Source organism: Marmota monax, unplaced genomic scaffold (assembly GCF_021218885.2).
Source record: "Marmota monax isolate L192 unplaced genomic scaffold, Marmota_monax_Labrador192_F-V1.1 WCK01_AAM20220418_F8-fsc00109, whole genome shotgun sequence".
NCBI lineage: Eukaryota > Metazoa > Chordata > Mammalia > Rodentia > Sciuridae > Marmota > Marmota monax.
Genome location: NW_026695229.1, coordinates 6,456,130 through 6,479,393, shown reverse-complemented (window position 1 = coordinate 6,479,393; position 23,264 = coordinate 6,456,130). Strand labels below are relative to the sequence as shown.

Sequence of the window (23,264 nt, the reverse complement as noted above, 5' to 3'; positions counted from 1 at the left end):
CTGAAGGGAGGAGAGGGAGGAAGGATGTAGAAGTAGAACAAAACAGACATTATTGCTTTATGTATTTATGTGACTGCATGACCAATGTGATTTTATAATATGTACACTCAGAAAAGTGAGAAATTATATCCCACCTATATATGATATATCAAAGTGCATAAATGCAATATATTGTCATCTATAACTAATTAAAATAAATTTTAAAAAATAGATCTGATATCTAGTACTTTCTGACCCTGGGTAAGAGACTTAGTTTTTCCCAATCCTACTTTTTAAATTCATAACTTAGGTCAGCAATACCTGCTGAAATTGTGAGGATAAAATTAGATAAATTATGTTAAGCACTTACCACACTGCCTAGTAGTTAAAGTTCCCTTTTATAAGCATCTTTTGCTCAAGCCCAGATATTTAGCAAGTATCATCACCTTTCAAAGCCTATCCATTTCATCAACTTAATAGCTCCAGTATAGAAGGAGACATGACCCACATTTTATAACACTTGGATTTTTAAGCAGGCAGTAACTAAATCCTTTAGGACACTAAGTTCTCTTGTATCTTTACTAGTAGTTACTGTTAATTTCTAGAACTCAAAAAGGATTGTAATAATTTTCAATTTTACTGGTACTTAGTACTAATTCATGATAAATTTGCCATCAATGGTGCTATTTTTTAAACGTGTCTACCTAAGTTCATGTACTGAAACTTAATCCAACAGTACTGAGAGTTGGGACATTTAAGAGGCAATTAGGTTGATAGGGTTCTGCTCTCATCAGGAGAATGAATTTTTTTATGGTGAGAGTTTGTTATAGAAGCAAGTTTGATCCTCTCTTCTCTCTCTCATGTTTTATTACCCTTCCGCCTTTAGACATGGGGTGATGCAGCTTTTACTAGATGTGGGCCCCTCAATCTTATACTTCCTGGCCTCCAATACTGTGAGAAATAAACCACTGTTCTTTATAAATTACCTGGTTTCAAGTATTCTGTTATAGCTAGCATAAGGTAGATTAAGACAATCAGCAATACTAATTATCTTAAGAATTACTCATAATAAGTTGAATGGGTATTAAAATAATATTTCATTGCTGTTTTTATTTTCTCTATTTTTGTTTTTAGTCCTAACCTTTTCACAGATATGAGTTAAGCAGGGAAGATGTGTAGTGAAAAAAAGGCACCTTGTACAGTGACTCTCTTCAGATCCAAGCCCTGGTCTTATGACCTCAGGCAAGTAATGTACTCTTGCTAGGCCTGTATTGTTAATGTTTTTTAAATGGGTTAGACAATTTAGTTAGGGTTGTTGCCATCATTATAAGATTAATTTATATGAAAATTCAAAATGCTAAGAAGAACCAAGACGCTCTTGAAGGGTAATGTAGAATAATTTGTTTTGTCAAATATCAAAATTTTTAAAATAAAGCTAGATTAATAAAGACATGTGGAGACAAGTGCATGGAGTACTGCATACATGGCATACGTTAAAGGCGTCTGAGTGGCAGGCCATTCCCCTTGTGTTAGGCATATGAGTGCAGGCCACTTACCCCGTAGACATAGCCCTGGGCATGAGGCCATGTGTTGCAGTCCTTTGTGCTTGCTCCACGGCCCACTCCTCGATTGGTGGATTGGTCGCAGTAAGGGCAGTTAGCAGAAATTGCATTGGTGGCTGCCTGTAATCTGCTTAGCTACTGCCTGAGTGTGTGTGTGTGTGTGTGTGTGTGTGTGTGTGTATATATATATATATATATATATAGTAACTGCGCAATAAAATCAGACCTGCTTCCTGCTTGGTCTCCAGAGGTCTTGATTAGTGACTCCGCAGCCACACTCTCCTCTACCCTGTTCCATGGACCTCCTCGCTGGACGAGAGAGAGCCCACACAAAGACAGTATTGTATTGGTGCAAAGATATACAACATTCATTTTCAGTAGATCAGTAGAACAGAATGAGGAGTATAGATACAGTCCTATACTTTTACAGATAATTGATATATGCTATAGGCAGCATGCAGAACAGTAGGCATATGATATTTCAGTAAATGGTGCTGGAACATCATGTATATTCATACATAAGAGAGTAAATCAGAACTTCTATCTTATACCACACCCGAATTCAATTCCTGAGGAATTGTGGATCTATCTGTGAAAGGCAAAACAATAAATATTTTGGGAGATCACACAGGAGAATATCTATATGAATTTGCAGTAAGAAAAGTTTTCTTATATAAACACAAAAAGCATTAGCCATGAAAAAAAATAAATTCACTTGAATTTATTAAAATTGAGATCTTCTATTCATCAAAAATCACCTTAAAGAAAATGAAAGGCAAGCCAAAGAGTGGCATTTGCAACACTGTGACAAAAGGTTTATATACAGGATTTTAGGAAGGACTAAGAATCAGAAGGAAAATAACAAAGCAATAGAAAAATGGTTAACAGATACTTCAGGTGCTCAAGACTGTAAGTCATTAGAGAAATACAAATCAAAACCACACAACCACTGAATATCCATCAGAGTACTAAAATTGGAAGGATTAACATAGTACAGAGGGTTTGCTGGAATATGGAGCAGGGGAATTTTCATTACATGGTTGGTATGGGTGTACATGGTATACATGAGCAGAACCTCTTTGGTAAATTGGATGGCAGTATAGAAACTGAATATATACCTACTCTGTGACCTTGTCCTCCTCCCCTCAGAAATGGCATGCATGTGTGCAACAGAGTCATAGGTGTAGGAAAACTTGTAGTAGTGTGATTTATATTAGTTCCAAGTCAGAGAAAATGGATGAATTTCCATCAACAGTATAGTAAATAAGTAAATTGTGCTATGTTTTTACCTTGGACTACTATATTATAGTGAAAATGAACAAACTTAGCTCACACACAGCCTGGATGAATTTCAGAAACATAATCTTGAACAAAATAACCCCAACATGGGGGCTGGGGTTGTGGCTCAGTAGTAGAGCACTTGTCTAGCATGTGTGAGGCCCTGGGTTCGATTCTCAGCACCACATATAAATAAAATAAAGGTCCATTTACAATATAAGCCCTAACACAAAGAATACTATGTAATCTCACATGAACAGGCTTCAAATTTACATGCTATTAAACTTAAATATTGAAAATCAAGATGATATTTATGCTTGATAAGGAGAAAGAGGAGTTAATTGGGGAGAGAGGGAATAATCTGCTAGGGTACTTGGCTGTGCTCTACTTCTAGATCTCCCTTCTGGTTACATGGGTGCTTGCTTTGTTATAGTTTATTTTATTATAATTGTTATTTTTTCATCAGAACTCTTACATGCTATTAATTATTATACCTTACAGAGCATCAGCTCATCAATTCAAATCATTTGAAAATTTTATTATTATTATTTTGAGATGAGGTCTTGCTGTGTTGCCCAGGCTAATCTTTTTTTTTTTTAAATATTTACTCTTAAGTTTTAGGTGGACACAATATCTTTATTTTACATTTATGTGGTGCTGAGGATCGAACCCAGTGCCTCATGCATGCTAGGCAAGCACTCTACCACTGAGCCACAACCCCAGCACCCCCAGGCTAATCTTGTATTCCTGGGCTCCAGTGATCCTCCTGCTTGAGCATTTCAAGAGCTGCAACTACAAGGCTCATACCACTGTGCCCAGCTCCAATTTATTGAGCTGAACATTTATGTTTTGTACATTTTTCTTTGTGTAACACTTCAATAGAAAAAGAAAGGAAGAAAAAAAACCTACCCTGTTTTTACCCAGTAGATATTCCATTCAAGATTTTTCTTTTTACACTTTCATCTAATTTATGAGCATATACATGTGTTCTTTGCTCATTAATCTGTTTTGGTCTTGGATGTTGCACTTATGAATTTGATTGATTAGTAGGAAAAGTTCTAGCTGGGACACATACAGAAAGTGACTTGCCCTTGAAAATTCACATGATCCAACTGATTGTGTAATCCACAAAGAATATAATTTTTCAAAAGTTGACTAATGAGACTATCTTATGATTCATTTATTGTTTCTTTAATTTTTTTAAACTGGGGGATGATATTGACTAAATTATATAATTGTCATTCTGACTGGAGTAAGATGAAATCTTAGTGTAGTTTTAATTTGCATTTCTCTAATTGCTAGAGTGTTGAACATTTTTTCATATATATTTTGACCATTCATATTTCTTCTTCTGTGAAGTGTTTGCTCAGTTCCTTTGCCCATTTATTGATGGGGTTATTTATTTTTCTGGTGTTAAGCTTTTTGAGTTCTTTGTATAACCTTGAGATTAATGCTCTATCTGAGATACAGTTGGTAAAGATTTTTCCCATTCTGTAGGATCTCTGTTCACACTCTTGATTGTTTCCTTTGCTGTGAAGAAGCTGTTCAGTTTGGTGCAATTCCATTTATTGATTCTTGATTTTACTTCTTATGCTTTAGTAATCTTATTGAGGGAGTTCGTTCCTAAGCCGACATGATAGAGAGCAGGGTCTACTTTTTCTTTTAGTAAGCACAGGGTCTCTGGTCTAATGCCTAGGTCCTTGATCCACTTAGAGTTGAATTTTGTGCAGAGTGAGAGAGAAGAGTTCAATTTCATTCTATTACATATGGATTTTCAGTTTCCCCAGCACCATTTGTTGAAGAGGCTATCTTTTCTCCAATGTGTGTTTTTGGTGCTTTTGTCTAGGATGAGATAACTGTATTTATATGGATGTGTCTGTGCATTCTATTCTGTTCCATTGGTCTTCAATTCTGTTTTGGTGCCAATACCAGTCCGTTTTTGTTACTGTCGCTCTGTAGTATAATTTAAAGTCTGGTATTGTGATGCCTCCTGCATCACTTTTCTCACTAAAGATTGCTTTGGCTATTCTGGGCCTCTTATTTTTCCAAATTTAATTTTATGATTGCTTTTTCTGTTTCTATGAAGAACATCATTGGGATCTGTGTAACACTTTTGGCAGTATGGCCAATTTGATAATATTAATTCTGCCTATCCAGGAACATGGGAAATTTTTCCATTTTCTGAGGTCTTCAATTTCTTTCTTTAGTGTTCTGTAGCTTTCATTATAGAGGTCAGTCGTGGTTCTTACAGCCCCTCCCCCTTTAAATGGTACTGTTGTAATAAAATGCTGCAAGTTCTGTGTGAGCATTGAGCATTAAACTGTAAATTTAGGTCTTTCCCCCTCCAATGTATAGAGATATTTTTACATTTTTATAAAGCTGATGAGAGCTACTGGGCCAGATTCTTTTTGTGATGTTATCAGAAGTTATTTTGGAAACCTTAGGCTAGAATAAGTTAGGATATGGGTGTGAAGATTTTTCTGTAAGACAAATCAGGCTGCTTTTCCGAGACTTCTTTTTTCCTTCTTTTATTGTGGAAAATTTCATACATAAATTTGGAGAGCATAGAATAATGGATACTCAATATCTCATTACTCAATGCAATAAATGTCAAAAGTGTTGATCTATACTCATATTGTAATGTTATTACTGATTTGAGGTTTTACATTACTTATTATAATCCATATTTTTTCTCCAGCATAAAATTAACTTGCCACTAGATGGTGCTCAATGTTTAAAGCCTAATTTGGATAAGATCCATCAAAGTCATAGAGCATTCCAGATTTGCTGGCACAGTTATGATTTTTGTTTTACTACCATAAGTGTCCTTGAACTTCATGTCTTAATATTTTAGTGAGAAACATTAAAGAGGTAGAAATTAAAGTACTTATAACGTTATATTAAACTTGCTTATATAAATATATTCTTAATATAGATATACTAGATGCAAAATCATAAGGACAAACCAAAAATATACCTAACATAGTCCCAAGCCCTGCCATTTGTATATTTGAAAAGTAAGGCTAATTAATCAAGCCCAAGAATTCTCTACCTCCTCCCTAGTTTCTCTCTCTCAGATGCCTATGGCTATAACCTCTACGATAGCTATAATTCTGAAATGATAGTATTTATAATATGCTAGTTAGACATTGGGATGTTAGCAGCATTCAAAATAAAATTCTATATAGGACATATTGAATCAAAATTCTCCAACACAATTATTTAACATTTGCATTTTTGTGGCCATGCAACAGTGGTTGTGTCTGTGGAAATCTATGTAATCTTTCAAGACTGGAAACTGTATTAGGAACAAATATAAAACACACCCATGCTAATTAGTACTTAGAGAAAAATGTCTTCACTTTAAAAAAAAAAACAAATAACAGGTTGGATTTGCAAATTCCACGGTCCACTTTAAACAGATATAATTAACTCTAATTAATAAAGTGAATAAGAACTTTTAATTAAATCAGAGTAACTGCATTGGTTACAGTCAGAAAGATGCATGAACATCTGCTCTCTAGGAGATATGAACTATGCGTTCCTTGTTCCTCTGCTCTGGAAAATTTACCAAGTAAGGAGTACATGTGACTTTTCTGTATTTGATCCTCATGTATCAGAGTAGGTGTCATCCTTAATAGTGCATTCTTTTATGAGTGTCTCAATTAGTGTCTTTACCTCCTACTCCTGTAATTTGATGAAGGCAGTCAAGATATAATTGTAGCTTTCCTAACTCACCCTGTTCAGAGTTTTCCCAAGACCTAGATGTTGCTTCAGTGCTAAAATAAAGCCTTAGGGAATTCCAACTTTCTTGTGGACAATTGCAAGAATGTTTATGCTAATATAAGGTGGTAATGGTGAGAGCTTGTGACTTTCAGTTGTGCAGATGCTTTTCAGAATGAATATAGCAACCCTTATGCAGACAGATCATTTGTGGTAGAAAAGTATGTCTTTGGTGTGTCCTCCAAACAGTGTCTAATTGTGAAAATTAGTTATTTAATCAGTACTAACTGATGATGGCCTTTTAAAGCACATTCTGGTATAGATTAGTGCCCTTGGAAACCAAGTATCCAAAATCATATGCAAACGTGGCAAGCTGTTTATGATTCACATCTCACAGCCACTAACAGTTTATTCAAATAACAAGCATAATAGAGTTGTGGAGCTAGTTGGCAGGCATCATTTTTTGGCTTATGGCTGCTTAATGCAACAATTTGAAATCTTCACTATGATTATGTTCAACAGGCTTTGCATTGCCCTTTTGTACTAATGATCTCCGCCCCCCCCCCCCCCCCCCCAGTACTGAGGATTGAACCCAGGGGCACTCTAGTACTGAAGTACATCCCCAGCCCTATTTATTTTGAGACATAATCTCACTAAATTGCCCAGGCTAGCCTTGAACCTGTGATCCTTTTGCTTCAGCCTTCCCAGTAACTGGGATTACAGGTGATCACCATGGCGTCTGGTCATTGTCCTTGGATTCTTAAAGGTACTTTGTAAATATTGGTATGTGGCAAATATTCAATATCTATAGTGTGTTATAACAAGGAAACCATGGTATCAAGAAGTTTGTCCTTTATACCAGTTAGTTCAATATATGCCTCTGGGTCTTTAAATTAGTTATTAGTTCTCATGTATTATTAGTTCTCATTGAGATTTTAAAAATGATCTTGTCTATGAGGTCAAATTGGCTGTATTGAAATCACTGAAATTAATCTAAACTTTCTGATTGATCTGTTTATTGACTAAACATTTGCTTTTCATATTGTATACAATCCCCTAACTTTTACCTTCCAAAGTCATTTTTGCTATAGATAATGATTTATTAATGTATTACCTAATTTGTAAACCATCTTGAGTATTCTACTGATTTGACTTCACATAAGCACATTCTGGTTTTGGTAAAATGTCTGAGAACACAGAGATATCCTTCTCTTGCTGTGATTGAGAAACCCAGGTCTCTAAATGAAAGAGCAGCTGTCTGCCTTTAAATTAGTCGTCAGTACCAACTGGTGATTTTAGAAGCTCATGTGAGTTCTTCTGTGTCTGTTTTGAGTTGCATTTCTATTTCTTAGACCTTGCTTCGGGCAGTGCATTTTGTTATGATGATGTTTACAGATGATTAATATTTAAATACAAATGTCTCTCTTGGAGGTCTTGGAAAGGAAACTAAGGTGGAAAGAAAAGTGAGTGTTTGGACAGCCAACCCTCTGTGGAATTCCAGAATTTTCAGAAAAGCTGTGGCAGCTTCACCACTTTTAAATTAGAAGAACCTGGCCATTTTAGTTATGAAGTTTGGAAAATATAAAATTTTAATCAAACAAGTTTCCATAGAATATACTTATACTTTATTAAAATTATGAATATTTTAAATATGCAGAAGAATTTAGAGAATAGTATAAGTACCCATGTACCTATCATTTGCTTCTATCAATCCTGATATTTTCTCAGCTGTTTTTTAAAGAAATAAAGTGGATATAGCTGAAGCAATTGTGTAATCTTTTGTGAACCCTTTTCTCCCTTTCTTCCTGCTCAGGGGTAACCACTCTTCTGATATATATAATTATGAAAGGATGTAGCCACATACAAGATAGCTTTATTTTCCATGTTTCCAATTATTTTAATATATGGATATATGTATGTATGTGCACATTATATATAAATATGAAATATCGTAATATACATATCATTCTATAACTTTTCAAAAATTAGTTTATCATTATGGTTTTAGACTACAGTCATGTTGATATTTGTAAACTGGTCATTCATTCTAACTATTGTGTAGTAATTTATTGTGTAGTATTTTATAATTAGGTTATATGATGATAGGTAATCTAGGTTTCTGGTTGATGTGTTTTTATGAACAGTGTGGTAGTGAAGTTGGAAAATATTAAAAAAGTATTCTTAGTTGTAGATGGACACAATACCTTTATTTTATTTATATGTGGTGCTGAGGATAGAATCCAGTGCCTTACACATGCTAGGCAAGTACTCTACCACTGAACTACTACCCCAGCCACTGGTAGTGAATATGCTTGCAGGGATCTCCGTTTGTACTTGTGAGAGAGTTCTTGTAAGCCCTAGAGTCTAGGATACTTTCACAGAAATGCAATTGCCAGGGTGAATGTTGTATGCATCTTCAGCTTTCCTAGTCATTACCAAGTTGTTCTCTAAAGTGTTTGTATTAATTTATATTCTCAAGGGTGGTATGTAAAACTTCCTGTTTCACATTCTGGTCCCTCTTGGTTTTGGCAGACTTAAATTCTTGGCATATGATTAATATATACTGTAGATCTCCTTTATCTGTGTTTTCACTTTCCTCAGTCTCAGTTACCCATGATCACCTATGTTCCAAAAAATATTAGAGAGAAAATTCTAGAAATACACTACTTTTAAGTTTTAAATAACTCTCATTATAGCATATATTGTAATTATTCTGTTTTATTATTAGTTATTGTTGTTAATTTCTTATTTCCTTAACTTATAAATTAAACTTTAACACAGGTAGGTACATATAGGGAGAAAAAAACCCCAGCACATACAGGGTTTAGTACTACCTGTATTTTAGGGCTTCTACTAGGGGTCTTTGAACATGTTCCCCATGGAGAAGGGAAGATACTATGATGACTTCTCATATTGTCTCATTTACATTTTTCTAATAATTAATGAGTGTGGGTATCATTCATTCATTCATTCAACAGGTGGATTGAGGACTGCTAAGTGACAAGCAGAATTCCATATGTTGCCATTCTAGGAAAGGGAAATAGGAAATCAATAAACAAGAAAATGACTAGTATTTTATATGGTAATAATACTGTGGATAGAGAGGGAAGTGAGCAAGTACCATATGATTTACTGGAGGAGGAGCATTCCAGGCAGAGGGAATAGCAAATGACTAGACCCTTCTGTGTGACATGCTCATAGAACTGCAAGGAGTCCAGTGTGATTGGAATAGAGTAAGGGGATAAGAAAGAGATAAAGTGAGAGTATTAATAGGGAGCCTTGAAGGCCATTGTAAAGACTTTGCTATTTAGCTTGAGTGTTACCATCATCTGAAAATTGAGGGTTTTGAAGAGGGACATGGCATGATCTTACTTAGGTTTTACAAGGATCATACTAGTTACTATGTTGAGGGGAGATTATAAGGGAGTCTACGGGAGGAAGGCGGGGAGACTAGTTATAGTTAGAAGGCTGTAATAATCCAGGCAAGAGCTGACGGTAACTTAGTCTAAGGTTGTAGAAAGTGAAGGCAGTGAAAAGTGGTCAGCTTCTGGATGCATTTTGAAAGTAGAGCCAACAAAAAATGTTGTTGGGAATGCAAAGGGAAAAGTAGGTTTTTGGCTCAGCAGCTGGATAACTTGAGTTGCCATTCATTTACAGTAATCTGTCGCAGAAGCAGGCTTGGGGTGGAGGGAAAAAGCCAGTTTGATTCTGAAGTTTCAAATGCTTGCTCAGCATTGAGGTTGAGGAGGTGATGACAGGAGCCTGGAATACAAAGAGGTGTGAATTAGAGGTATTAATGTCAACATATGGGAGTGGCTTAATGCCACTTATGAGACTGATGAAAGAATTAGTATAGAGAGGTACAAGTTCAAGGTGAACTCTGGGCTATTACAGTGTTTAGAGGTTGGGAGGATGAGGCTTACCAACATCAGAGACTGAAAAAAATTCCTCAGTAAAGAGGAGAACCAAGAGTGAATGGTATCCAGAAAGCCTAGTGCGTAAACTGTTTCAAAAAAGGACTAGTCAGCAATTTGTCAAATGTTCTGATAAATGTAGTGAGATGAATATTGAGACTTGACCATTGGTTTCAACAATATGGATGTCATTAAAGGCTTTCCCAGGAGCTGGTTCTGGTGGAGTAGTGAAGAGCTAAGGCTAGGTCGATGTACCCTCAAGAGAGAGTGGGAAAACCAGAATTGGAGACAGCAAAAATAGACATCATCATTTTTAAGCTGGGCATGGTGGTGCACGCTTGTAATCCCAGCAGTTCTGGACACTGAGGCAGGAGGGTTGTGAGTTCAAAACCAGCCTCAGCAACCATGAGGAGGCGCCAAGCTACTCAATGAGACTCTGCCTCTAATAAAATACAAAAAAGGGCTGGAGATGTGGCTCAGTGGTTGAGTGCCTCTGAGTTCATTCCCTGGTAAACCCTCTCACATACACAAAAAAAATTGACATAATTTTTAGGAGTCTTTTTCCAAAGGGGACCTTTGGAGAAAGATGTGGGATTAAGAGTTTTTTAAATGATGGGAGCTATTATGATGTGATTGATGCTAATATAAATGATGTAATAGAGAAGAGGAAATTCATGACACACAAGAGGGGAGAATTGTGGAGGGAAGCTGAGTAGAAAGGTAATGGGTTTGTGCACAGTGAAGGGTTTGACTGTAGTAGAAGCACAGACCCTTCATCTACAGTGGCAGAGGGAAGTAAGAGTACTTTGGCACAAATGCAGGTAAGCTGAGAGATTCTGATTGCCTTTATTTTCTCTGAGAATTGGGAGATCATCTGAGTGTGAGGGGTGGGAGGATTTATGGAAATGGGAAAAGAGGAGAAGATGTGACCCAGTCATCCAGGAGACTAGTGAACCTGTATGTGGTTACAAGTCCACACCAAGGGCCTAGTTGGAGTCAGTAGATCATAATTATACAGTGAGGTCAGCCAGTAGAGTTATGTTTGTTTTATTCTCTAGCCAAATTCACCTGGGTAGATTACGTAGAGAGTAGGTTTTATCTAGGATTGAAGTTTGCCTGGTGATGATGGAGGAAGAGGAGGCAAAATAATTGAGGGTGTATTTAAAATAGGAGAATTGAAATTATTCATGGATTCTAAACTAGTTGCAGGATAGTGCAAAGGTAGTAGGGTCAGTCAATGGTAGACCGGGAATATTAAAATATTGGAATAAAGATATTAGGTGGAGGGAATTAAAAAAATAGGGAAGTGGCTAGAGAGTGGGATTCTAGAAGCTGAGATTATGGAGAGAGTCATCTTAAGGGCAATTATGAGCTCTATGGTGTGACTGTGGGAATGAAAAACTGAAGCCAAGTGGAGTAATAGGTTATAGGAAAGCATGTGTCAAAGGTCATCTAGATAGATAGTAAAAATAAAATATATGTTTTGACAAGAGCAGTATTACAGAGAGTGTCATTGCCAGGAGCTGAAGTCTTTAAGGTTTAAAGTTGGGGATGTCATGTTGACCACTGCAACAGGAGGATTGACGGTGCTGTCTGATAATGTGAAACTCACATCTGGAATTTTAGAGAGGCAGGTGAGATAATTTAAAGTGGCAACAAGAAAGAACACCTATCCTGTCTCTAGCCTATTGGGAAGAAAGTTGTAAAAGGGAAGACAGCCACAGAAAAAGAGGTCAGAAGGAGAGGGCCAGGTTTCAGCTGGGAGTGGCTCCCAGACATGACTGTACATTAAAATTACTTGGAGGACTTGTACACGTCCCATTTCCTGGTTCCAAACCCTGGAGATTGTGATGTGGAGTCTAGGGTTAGGGATTGCAAAATACCAACCAGCCAGATTTGAGTTAGGGCAGAGCTTAGGGAATGGTTACCATGATTTTTCTTAAATTTAAAATATATTGAATAAATGTACATTGGGCAACTATCAATTTCCAGTATTTTGACAACTGCTGTTAAAAAAAAGAACCCCCCCAAAATAAAAAACTCAACACTATGAACTTTATTTTTTTACTTTTTCTTAAAGAAAGCTGGGAAACACAATTTATAAGACATTATAATGAGCTTTTTATTGCTATTGGGAGCAGGAAATACTGGTCTGTTTATTTTAGGTGTATCTTCAGAATCTGTTGAAAAATAAAGATAATGTAAAGTAGCATTACAAATATTAAAGAACATTAGAAAAGGGTGAAAATACTGTTTGATTGCTTTCAGTGTAGTTACATTGTACCATATTCTCTAAAATTCTTCAAAGTTTAGATAAGTACAGCATTAGGATGCTATAAATAAATATGTCAGAAACATTAGGTTTCTTGAATGCAGTGTGTTCAACCACATTTCAGTTTCCTTCAACTGTACTGCCTCTTGTAAAAGTGGCATAGTTCAGATGCAGTGATATATGGTACACTGAGTGATCCCTGATGTAAACTGTGGACCCTGGGTGATAATGATGTGTCATTGTGGGTTTATCAGTTGAAATAAATGTACTACTCTGGTGTAGGATGTTAATGGAGGGGAGACTGGGTGTGTAAGGGAAGGTAATTCATGAGAACTCTGTACTTTCTGTTCAGTTTTGCTGTGAACGTATTGCTACTCTAACAATAAAGTCTATTACAGGAATAGAAAAGTAATTTGCAAGCTTTCTTGATGACATGTTTCAGTATTTAATAATACGTTCTAACATAAAATAATTTCTTCATTCATTCCAAATCTTTCCTTTGACAGTATATGCTTATTTCCTAATAGTTGCTATCAGTGAAAAATATTAAAATAACTGGTTATCATCCTCTCAAATATTGAAATATTATCATTGTACAGATGAACACACCTGGACTTTAGAGGTTGTGAGGGTATGGTTCAGGTTTCCAAATTTTTAATTCATTGTCACCAAAACCACCATACTTTGATTCCATGGTCCTTCTGTAAATACTCTGTTTCTTAATCCAGGTATTATGTCCTTAAAGTGTTGACTCCACATAATTGTATTTTAAATATTCACTTTTCAGAATGGGAATTCCTCTCTCTTTCTCTGTATTTTGATATCTGTATATTCATCTATCGATATTGGTCTATAAAAAACACTGTAGCAGCTTCCTTTTATTCAGTAAACTACTCAGATAAATTTATTTTTGAATTCTCAAAAATAGTTTTACAAATTTTTATGTAAATGTTAATTGAGACCAAAAAAGAAACCTCTTAATTATAATATTGAATGGAGTTTCCCTGTACTTTTAGGTAGACTGGGATTCTTTATGCCTTTTAATATCAAATATATTCCTCTGATAAAGTCATTTAAGATGTTAATAATTTTTTTCTAGGAAAAACAATCTAGGTTTTGTTTCTAGGAATATGGTTATATGGAATACTGGAGAATTGCTCAATCTACATTGCTTTTTTTTTCCTTCTTTTTTTAAAAATAAAAATTGTGTATAATTAAAGTATACAACTTGGTGACATGATGTTTCAATCAGTATTCATATCTCATGGACAATATTGTTGTTTGATAGAAATAGTTCATAAATTATCTTGAGTGATATTTTCTGTTTCATAGGAACTGGTTCCTTCGCTTTTCCCAATCCTTTCTCTCCAACAACAAGGACTGGGCAACCTTCTTTCTTTTCCTGGATAAGGTTACTTTATATGTTGTTAGAATCAAAATATGTGACTTATTGTTTCTTTTTACTTAAATGGATTAAGTTGAAAAGTTAAGTGATGCAGATGCTATGAAGAGTGTGATTTTTCCATGTACTTACTGTTTTCAAGGTATCATTTATCTGACTTCAAAATAGAAACATCTATTCTTCTATTCTCCATTCCCTTGGGAAGATGAAGCCCTGGTTTCAGATTTAAGAAGACTAAACTTCTGGTCTCTCTTCCCTCTACACTTTTCTCTCCTGTTACATTACTTCCTAGCTTTAAAAAAAAATTATAATTAGTTACATATGACAGTAGAATGCATTTTGATGGGTTGTATACAAATGGAGCACAACTTCTCCTTCCTCTAGATGAACATGGTGCAGAGTCACACTAGTAGTGTAATCATACATGTATATAGGGTAATAATGTCTGTCTCATTCCATCATCCTTCTCATTCCCCACACCCCCTCCTCTCTCCTGACTCTCCTCTGTACAATCCAAAGTTTGGTCATTCCCCCATCCCCCCATTATGGATTTATATCGCTTATCAGAGAAAACATTCAGCCTTTGTTTTTTGGGGTTGACTTCATAGCATTTTGACTTGGAAGGGACTTTAGAGGATCATTTATTTATTTATTTGTCTTCTGTAATGGGCGTTAGGTTAAGTGCACATTGAACAACCTAACAGGTCATTTCTAACCCAAATCTAGTATTGAATTGAGATTTTAAACCTGCATAAATTCTAAGCTAAGCAGGAAATTTGAAGATATGTTTTAAAGTGTTCTTTAAATCAAAATAAGCAAATGATTATAGGCAAGATAGTGCAATTATTTTTAAAAAAGTGAAAATGTTTCCAGAGATTTCTAATTCAACATAAATTTGAAAAGTTAAACAGTTCCTGAGACTTGTAGTATCTATTTCTGTCAAGATGCACAGCTTTCCTGGGAGTGGTGGTGCATGCTTAACCCCAATGGCTCAGGAGTCTAAGGCAGGAGGATTGTGAGTTCAAAGCCAGCCTCAGCAATTTAGCAAGGTCCTAAGCAACTCAGCGAGACCCTGTCTCTAAATAAAATATAAAAAAGGGCTGGGGATGTGACTCTGGGTTCAATCCCTGTACCAAAAATAAATAAATAAATAAATAAAAGGACAGCTTTAAATCCTGCAAAAGAACTCCCATAGGTCTAAATTTTGGATTCTCTGAATTCTTCTAATTCATTTACAATCCATTGTTTTCTCAAAGAGACTGACGACTTCGTTATATTCATGTGTTTGAGTATGCAGAGAAATAAGTTGATTTGGTACTTTAGTATTCACATTCTGCCAGTCGGGTGGCATAGGGATAGCCTTATTTTCACAGATATAACTGCAAGTACTGATAGAAAAAGGAGCCCTTTTTATTAAGCACTGTTTTCCAATGGTGAGTTTCATTTACTTCCTTTCAGCAAAGTCTATCTTGTAGCTGACTTTGGAAATAGTAAAAGAAATGGGGCCACAAGGATTTGTTCTGAAGCTCTTTTTGATGTCTTTACTACCAACTGAACATGGAATGTTGGTATCTGGCCGAAACATATGCTACTTCCCACATTCTTCCAGGTAAAACCAGCCCTATTGGGTTTCTGATGTGCCCATGTCAAGCATTTCACTATTTGTCGTGTTGGGTAAGACTTTGTCTGCTTTGTGAAACATCTCCTGAGCTTAGTGAAGGGGGCTTGTTAGTTTTGATTTTTCACTCATGTTTGGAAACTCTCTCCAAGGAGTGCTTTGTGATTATTGCCTGGTTTTTATTTCTTCATGTTTTAAAGTTGATTGGCTGTGGATTTGCTTTCCACATAGCAGTGGTAAAATCCAGCCAGAGAGATCCTGAGGGAAGGAGCTAACTCTGCAGGGCTGGGGTGTTGTGTTTTTTCCTAGGGGTCCCCAGGAGCCAGGCACTGTTTACGCAGGCCTTTCTTCTCCTCTTCCCTGTCACAAGCTAGCCTTGAGGATGATTTATATCAACCTTTTCATTTTACTGATGAGGAAAGATAGAATCCCCTAAGTGAATCACCTAATATCTGGTACATTGAGCTGGTACTCAACCTTAGTCTCTGGTATCTAACTCAAGCCACATCCCCTCCTTGTATTTTTTTTTAATAGTTTGGTACTAATGATGCCCAGCCACTTTATTCTGAACCAGTCTAGTTCATATTTCTGTTGATGCCTCTATGGCAGCCTTGTTTACACTTCTTGAAAATTTACAAAGCATAGTCTTGATAACAGTAGTTACCCTTATTTCCTCCAGTTTGTGCTATTTTTCTCCTAACCAACTCTGCTTTATCCATGCAAACCAGTGAAGAAATTTGTAGGGTAGGAACCCTGTGATTGGGTAAACATGTTTGCATCCTAATCCCTGGAACCTCTGAATATGTTAGGGTACTTGGCAAAAGGGACTTTTGATCAGCTAATCTAGGATCAAGATGTTATGCCAGATTCATGGGACTCCAATAGACCTCCAGAGCCGAATCCGATGCAATCACACAAGAGTCTTTATTGCAAGGTCGAGCCTGGACTCTCAACCGTTCCCGCCGCAGCGGTCCCAGGGAGTGAGTCCCGGTCCTTTGTTCAGTGAGATTTTATAGGTTTTGGGGGGACACTCTATGCTTCACAACATCACACAGCAAATCATTCCATACCGCGGGAAAATCAAACAACAACTCTTAACATTGATTAGCACATTCAATGGCGGGAACAAGTTGGGTAAGGGTGATTGGTTAGTACAAGAGGCGAACTCGTTTGAACTGATTGGTTTAGGCCACAAAGGGTGTATGTGCTGAACTACATGGTTTCCCAACATGTTATCAACCACTATAAACTACTCGGGGGTCATCTGGCATCCCAGATATTTTCCCTGTCTCATGCTGATTGGTGGTTGCTAGGGGGTTGCTATGGGTCTTCACCTAGCCTAACTGAGTCAAGGATACCTGGCGCCTAAGACCTCACCTGTTATTTACAGACAAACAACTCAGCAGGGTAGGTATGTGCTTAGGAGTGCTCTGTGGGTTTTTCCAAGGACAAGGGTCACAACCCCTTCCTTGGACAGGCTTTGCTCTGAGATAGAGGCTGGTTTCTCAAAAATGGAGTCACATTAGTTTCTCAAAGCCAGTGGTCCCAGTGTAATCTAGGATTCCTAAAACAGAGGGGGGAAAGTGGGAGAAAGAACCAGAAAGAGTGTTGCATAAGTACTAGGTTTGTTGTTGCTAGCATTCAAGATAGAGGAAGTTAAGGAAAGTGGACTGCCTCTACAGCTGGAAAAGGTAAAACCCTGTAGTTTTCCATAGAGCCCCCAGAAAAGAATGTATCCTGTTGACATTTTGATCTCAAAGCAAGATCAGCGTTGGACTTCTAAATAACAGAACTCTAAGATAACAAATGCATGTGTTTTTTGTTGTTGTTTTGTTTTTTTGCAGGGGGTTCTAGGGATTGAACCCAAGGCCTTGTGCATGCCAGGCAAGCTCTCTACCAACTGAGCTACATCCCCATCCCAACAAATACATTTTGTTTTAAGCCACTGAATTTGTGGCAATTGTTAAGCAGCCATAGAAAATCAATAACAAACATTTATATGCCTCCTCAGAAGTTACTATGTTAGTAACCTTTCTGTCACTGTGACAAAATACTTGAGAAAAACAACTTAAGAGGAGAAAAGGTTATTTTGGCTCATGTTTTCAGAGATTTCATTCCATGGTGGGCTAGTTTTATTGCTTTTAGATCTCTGACAAGGCAGAACACACGGTTGGGAGCACATAGTGGAGCAAAGCTGGTTACTTCATGGCAGCTGAGAAGCAAAGAGAGAACTTGCTTTTATAACAAAACTCCTCTCCCCAACCTATTAAGCTATGAATCCATAAATGGATTAATCCATTCCCGAGGTCAAAGCCTCTATGATCCAATTATCTCCCAAAGGCTCCACTTCTGAACACTGCTGCATTGTGGATCAACCCTTTAACACAGAAACCTTTAGGGGGCACTTAAGAGCTTGAATGTTGTGGCGTGGTGCCTCCCACTGAGATGCTGCTTTCCACACTTGGGCAAAGGAGCATTACTGTGGAGTTTCTATGTCTCAATGAAACCTTTAATTAACATCTGGGTCAAGGTGATGAGTTAGGATGCTATTGTCCACATTCAGGTGATGATGACATGAATTATAATCCTTCTGACTGGGCTGACTTGACTAAATAGTGATAAAGAACTGAGAGGACTTAAAGCGTGTGGTGTAAAAGGGAAATAACCTGGAGATTGAGACAATGCCAATTTCATCATCATCATCATCATCATTCTTCTTCTTCTTCTTCTTTTATTTATTTATTTTTTGTTGTTGTTGTATGATGGAATCCTATTTTTTTTTAAGCTGGGCACATTTTTGTTCAAAGAAAAAAAAAGATTACATTTTCAGGTTCCTTTTGTAGCTAGAGCAGCCATCTATGTCAGACCAGTAAAATGAAAGTGGAAGCATTGTGTTTAAATTCTAGAAAGTGTTATTAAAAGGCTTGAGCCCTGCTTTACTGAACTTTCCTTTAGCAAGAGCTAAAGCAGCCGTCTTAAATTGGAAGGCACACGTTGAGATGGCAGGTCATCAAAATGAAAAGAACCTCACTATGAGCTATTAAAAACTGGCCTAACTATATCTGGGCTTCATTTTTGTGAGAACACAATCAATTTCTAGTTTGTGTGGGCTCTTGGGTTTGTCTGTTAATCTTTTTGTTTTTGTTGTATGTGCAGTTGAACCTAATCCTAATGAACGAAGGCAATGTGGTAGAAGAGGTTTTTATTCTAGAAGACTGAACAAGTGATGATGTACTTGAAAAAGTTATGGAACACAGAAGAAACAAACATTTTAGGGACTTAATGGAAGTAAATAATCTTAAAAAGTCTTAGGGACTTATGGAAGTAGATAATCAACTATCTACCGACATGGAAAACCCTCTTCAATTAAAAGTTTTTTAAAATCATAAAAATATTCAAGCCTGTATTTGAATTATTACCTTTTGTGTTCATAGGTATGAACATTGACCTAATTCAGTAATTACTTTAGGAATTTGATGACTTAGTCTTACATCATAGTAGAGTTTTGAAATATCAAGTCTCTGCCTCATTTTCCTGTTTGCTGATAGAGGTACAGGTCTCAGCCACATTCTTGAATTATAGGGAGATTTTTAGATTTTGGTATCCTCAAAAGATAAATTGAAGTAAAATAAACAGATATACATGATATGTTGGAATGAAGTGCTATTTTCTCTTTGGAGTAGATCTTTAGCCTCAGTCACTAAAGGAATTTTATCATGTGTTTTGAACTTGGATGACAAAATTATTGTTGAGGGAAAATTAAATTCAATTTACTTCTTTTTTCTTAAAACTTTGAAATGTCAGTAATTTTGGAATGTAAATTTTACTGTTTTTCTTTCTTTTTTTTTTTAATTCTTCAAGCTATTCAAAGAATATTTAGAATGCAGGGATGTTTCAAATTTATTTTTCCCCACCAAACTTTCTTCTCTCAGGACGAATTTGATGAATTTGTGGTTGTAGCTTTAAGCTCAAAACCATCCAGGAATCACTCTAAAATGGTTTAGATAAGCTTATTTTCTTTCTTTGTCGATATGATGAAACTGTTTTATGCCTTTTAAAAAAAATATGTCTTCTATAGATGCTGGCAAACAAATTGGCGTCTTTCGTAGTGATGGCCGGGGGTGGGAAAGGAAACTCCAGGACAGATTCCCAGCTAGACCTGATGTAATGCATCCTAGGGAAGCAATGGTCAGAACTCGGTAGCTTTGAGGAGGTAAGTTAATAGTAGAGGAGGCTTCCAGAAACAAGCATGTATAAAAGAAGAAAAGAAATGAAAACAGTAAGACCATTGATAACAAGAAATGGGAGGGAATAGGATTTGGGGCCTCTGTGGAAATTCTGAGAAACCAAAGGTTCCAAAAGCTGAGACTGTTTCACTTTTCCTTTGATATAACAGTCTTTAAAAAATAACAGTAAGACACAGGCTAGCGTCAACATGGAAACTCACCATACTGTATGTAGTTTTTTATACTTGTATTATAGTAGAGGACAGAGTCATATACAACAGAGCCTTTTTGCTCCAAAATTCTGTTTCATTGAAAGCAAAGGCTATGAATACTTGGAAACAAATTGATAGCTTTGTGGCTGTAAAGATAAATGTAGCACTTTTCAGGTAGTTAATTCATGAATAATCAATGAACCAGCAAAGGACAAAAAGTGACATATGGCAGCCTGGTGTGGATTAAATGTAATTGTCACCTTCTCCTCCCCACCTTTTCCCCTTCTCTAATTTATTGAAAGATACAAAGCCTGACTCACTAGTCAGATCATAGTACCTCTGGAAAAATTTATTTAGGCAATGTGTTAGCAGGGAAGATTATTCATTAAATGTTTATTGGGTTGTTTCAGCCCAAGTTGTTTGTGTTCATTGAAATTTTATTCAAAATGAAAATTTGACTTGAATTATTGAAATAAAGTACTTAAAATTAGTACTGCACCAATATTTCCAAATAATATTTAACCATTTATGCCAATTTTACTAGAATATTTCTCTGTAAATAAATTGCAAATGCATAAAAAATGCATCTCTGTAAATATATAAAACTGTTTTATACATTTACCTAGTACATAAATCAAAGAGAAAGCATTCTTGATTTTTCTTTTTGTATCAACCAAATATTTGTCAAAGATACAGTACTGACTTTATTATTTTTAACAAAAGATAACCAGACTTAATGGAAATTCCCTGGCAAATTTTTAGGCTTTTAGAGCAGTGTTCTCTTGGGAAGGTGTTTGTTCAAAGGCCCTGTAATAATTGTACCACTTTAAAACATCATTATCTTTTGGTAGCTAATATAGGTTGAGGTGTTTAGTCCAGTGAGACTATCCCTCTGACTTGTCTCTGTTCTCAGGACTCTGATTCTGAAAGGTTTAACATTGCAAAGGCTTTTCATAGTCTGATTTTTCCAGCTTAGTTCTACTGTAGTTTCTCTAAACCATCTGAAATTGGCAGAATTAGAAGTACGTTTGATTAAGTATACATGACACAGAATTAATATTTGTTCTGAATGGCACCCCGACATTCATCATCCCAGTTATATTCTCCCCAAATTCTGTAAACTTGTTCTTAGACTTGCAGCTTTCCCATCTGAATGTGAAAAATGTGTAGGTTTACTTGTAAGTTATGTAAATCATGTGTTGTGAACATTTTAATAAGACCTTAGAAAACCAAGGTCTGATTTGGGTTGGGTCTATAATATTAGGCAACCAAGAGGGGTGAAGACTACTGAAAGTCCATGAGAATAGGATGATACCCTGTGAGCATCCTTTCCTTTTTTTCCAGAACCATCCATTGTGATGTTTATGATGGAATTTGCCACCATTGGCAGCAGCCATGATGGAGAATTTACCACACACGTTATTATTATTATTATTATTACTATTACTATTATCTATAGAATGGAGAATCCTACCTGATGGTTTCCAGAAGATGAATGTAAATAAAGGAAATATAGCCTAAAAAGGTTTTGTTCCTTTGCCCATTCCAGATTCTGAATGGTATTGCAAACTACCTCAGACCTTTCAGATCCAGTTAAGAACATGGTTGTTATGCACTATAAAAAGTGCTACTTTGGGACTGGGATTGTGGCTCAGTGGAAGAGTGCTTGCCTAGCATGTGTGAGTAACTGGGTTCAATTCTTAGCACCGCATATAAATAAATGAACATCTTAAAACAAAAACAAAAATAAAATGCTGGGCACAGTGATGCATGCCTGTAATCCCAGTGGCTTGGGAGGCTGAGACAGGAGGATTGCAAATTCAAAGCCAGCCTCAGCAATTTAGCGAGGCTGTAAATAACTCACTGTAGACTCTGTCTCCAAATAAAATACAAAAAATAGGGCTAGGGTGTAGCTCAGTGGTTGAGTGCCCCTGAGTTCAATCTCTGGTACAAAAAAAAAAAAAAAACCACTTTCAGCTGGGTGTGGTAGTGCACACTTATAATCCCAGCCATTGGAGAGGTTGAGTCAGGAGGTTTGCAAGTTCAAGGCCAGCCTCAGCAAATTAGCAAGGCCCTACTCAACTGTTTTAAAAAGGGATAGGGATATTGCTCAGTGGTTAAACCCCCTGGGTTCAATTCCTAGAACCAAAAAAAAAAAAAAAAAAAAAAAAGTCCCACTTTTGAAAAGCACTTCCAATTCCCTGCTTCTTATAGTCTGTAACCTTGATACTCCTCCACTGAGAGGAGGGATCTCTATCTCTTGAGCCTACACAGGCTCATGACTAGCTTATGGACAATGGAATGTGGCAAAAGTACTGCATGAGAACTGAGCTAGGTCAGAAAAGGCAATGCAACCATTAAGTTATCCCTAGTTGTTGAGTTGTCTTAGTACTTGTAGCCTGAGACATTGTATATTCCTTTGTGTTCTCTCTAACAATCCTGACCCACAGAATTCATGATTACTATAAAACACTTTTTCAAGCCACTACATATTGCTATAATTTGTTATGCAGCAGTAGTAACTTTTTTCTGGAGAAATGTCTATTTAGGTTCTTTCCCTTTTTTTTTTTGAGAAATGTCTATTTAGGTCTACCCCCCTCCTTTTTTTTTTGTTAACTCTAGGAGTTCTTGATATATTCCATATATTAATCCTCTATCAGATATGTAATTTGCAAATATTTTCTCCAGTTCTGTGGGTTGCCTTTACTTATTTATTTATTTTTGTCATGCTGGGAATCAAACCTAGGCCTTCGTTCATGATAGCAAGTGATCTAACACTGAACTGCAACTCTCAGCTCTGTATGGATTACTTTTTTACTATGTCAATGATATTCTTATATAAAAGTTTTTAATTTTGATGCAATCAAATTGATCTATTTTCATTTGTTGCCTGTGTTCTTGGTGTTATATCCAAGTAATTATTGCTGAATCCAATGTCATGGAGCTTTCCCCTCTTATGTTTTTAAAAATATTTTTATAGTTTTAACTCTTACATTTCAGTTTTTGATCTAACATGCACATAATTTTTGTGCATGTTGTAAGATAAGGACCCAACTTTATTCTTTTGTATGTTGTTAG

The 23,264-nt window shown here is 36.3% G+C and overlaps 1 non-coding gene and 1 pseudogene across 1 annotated transcript; both read right to left on the bottom strand.

The window, feature by feature from the left end:
• Window positions 1–3,276: 3,276 nt before the first annotated feature.
• On the bottom strand, window positions 3,277–3,351 carry LOC124088356 (small nucleolar RNA SNORD28). Its single transcript, XR_006850340.1, has one exon. It is a non-coding gene; the product is annotated as a small nucleolar RNA SNORD28 (small nucleolar RNA).
• Window positions 3,352–15,298: 11,947 nt separating this feature from the next.
• LOC124088316 (protein mono-ADP-ribosyltransferase PARP11-like) lies at window positions 15,299–15,977 on the bottom strand (annotated as a pseudogene).
• Window positions 15,978–23,264: the final 7,287 nt, after the last annotated feature.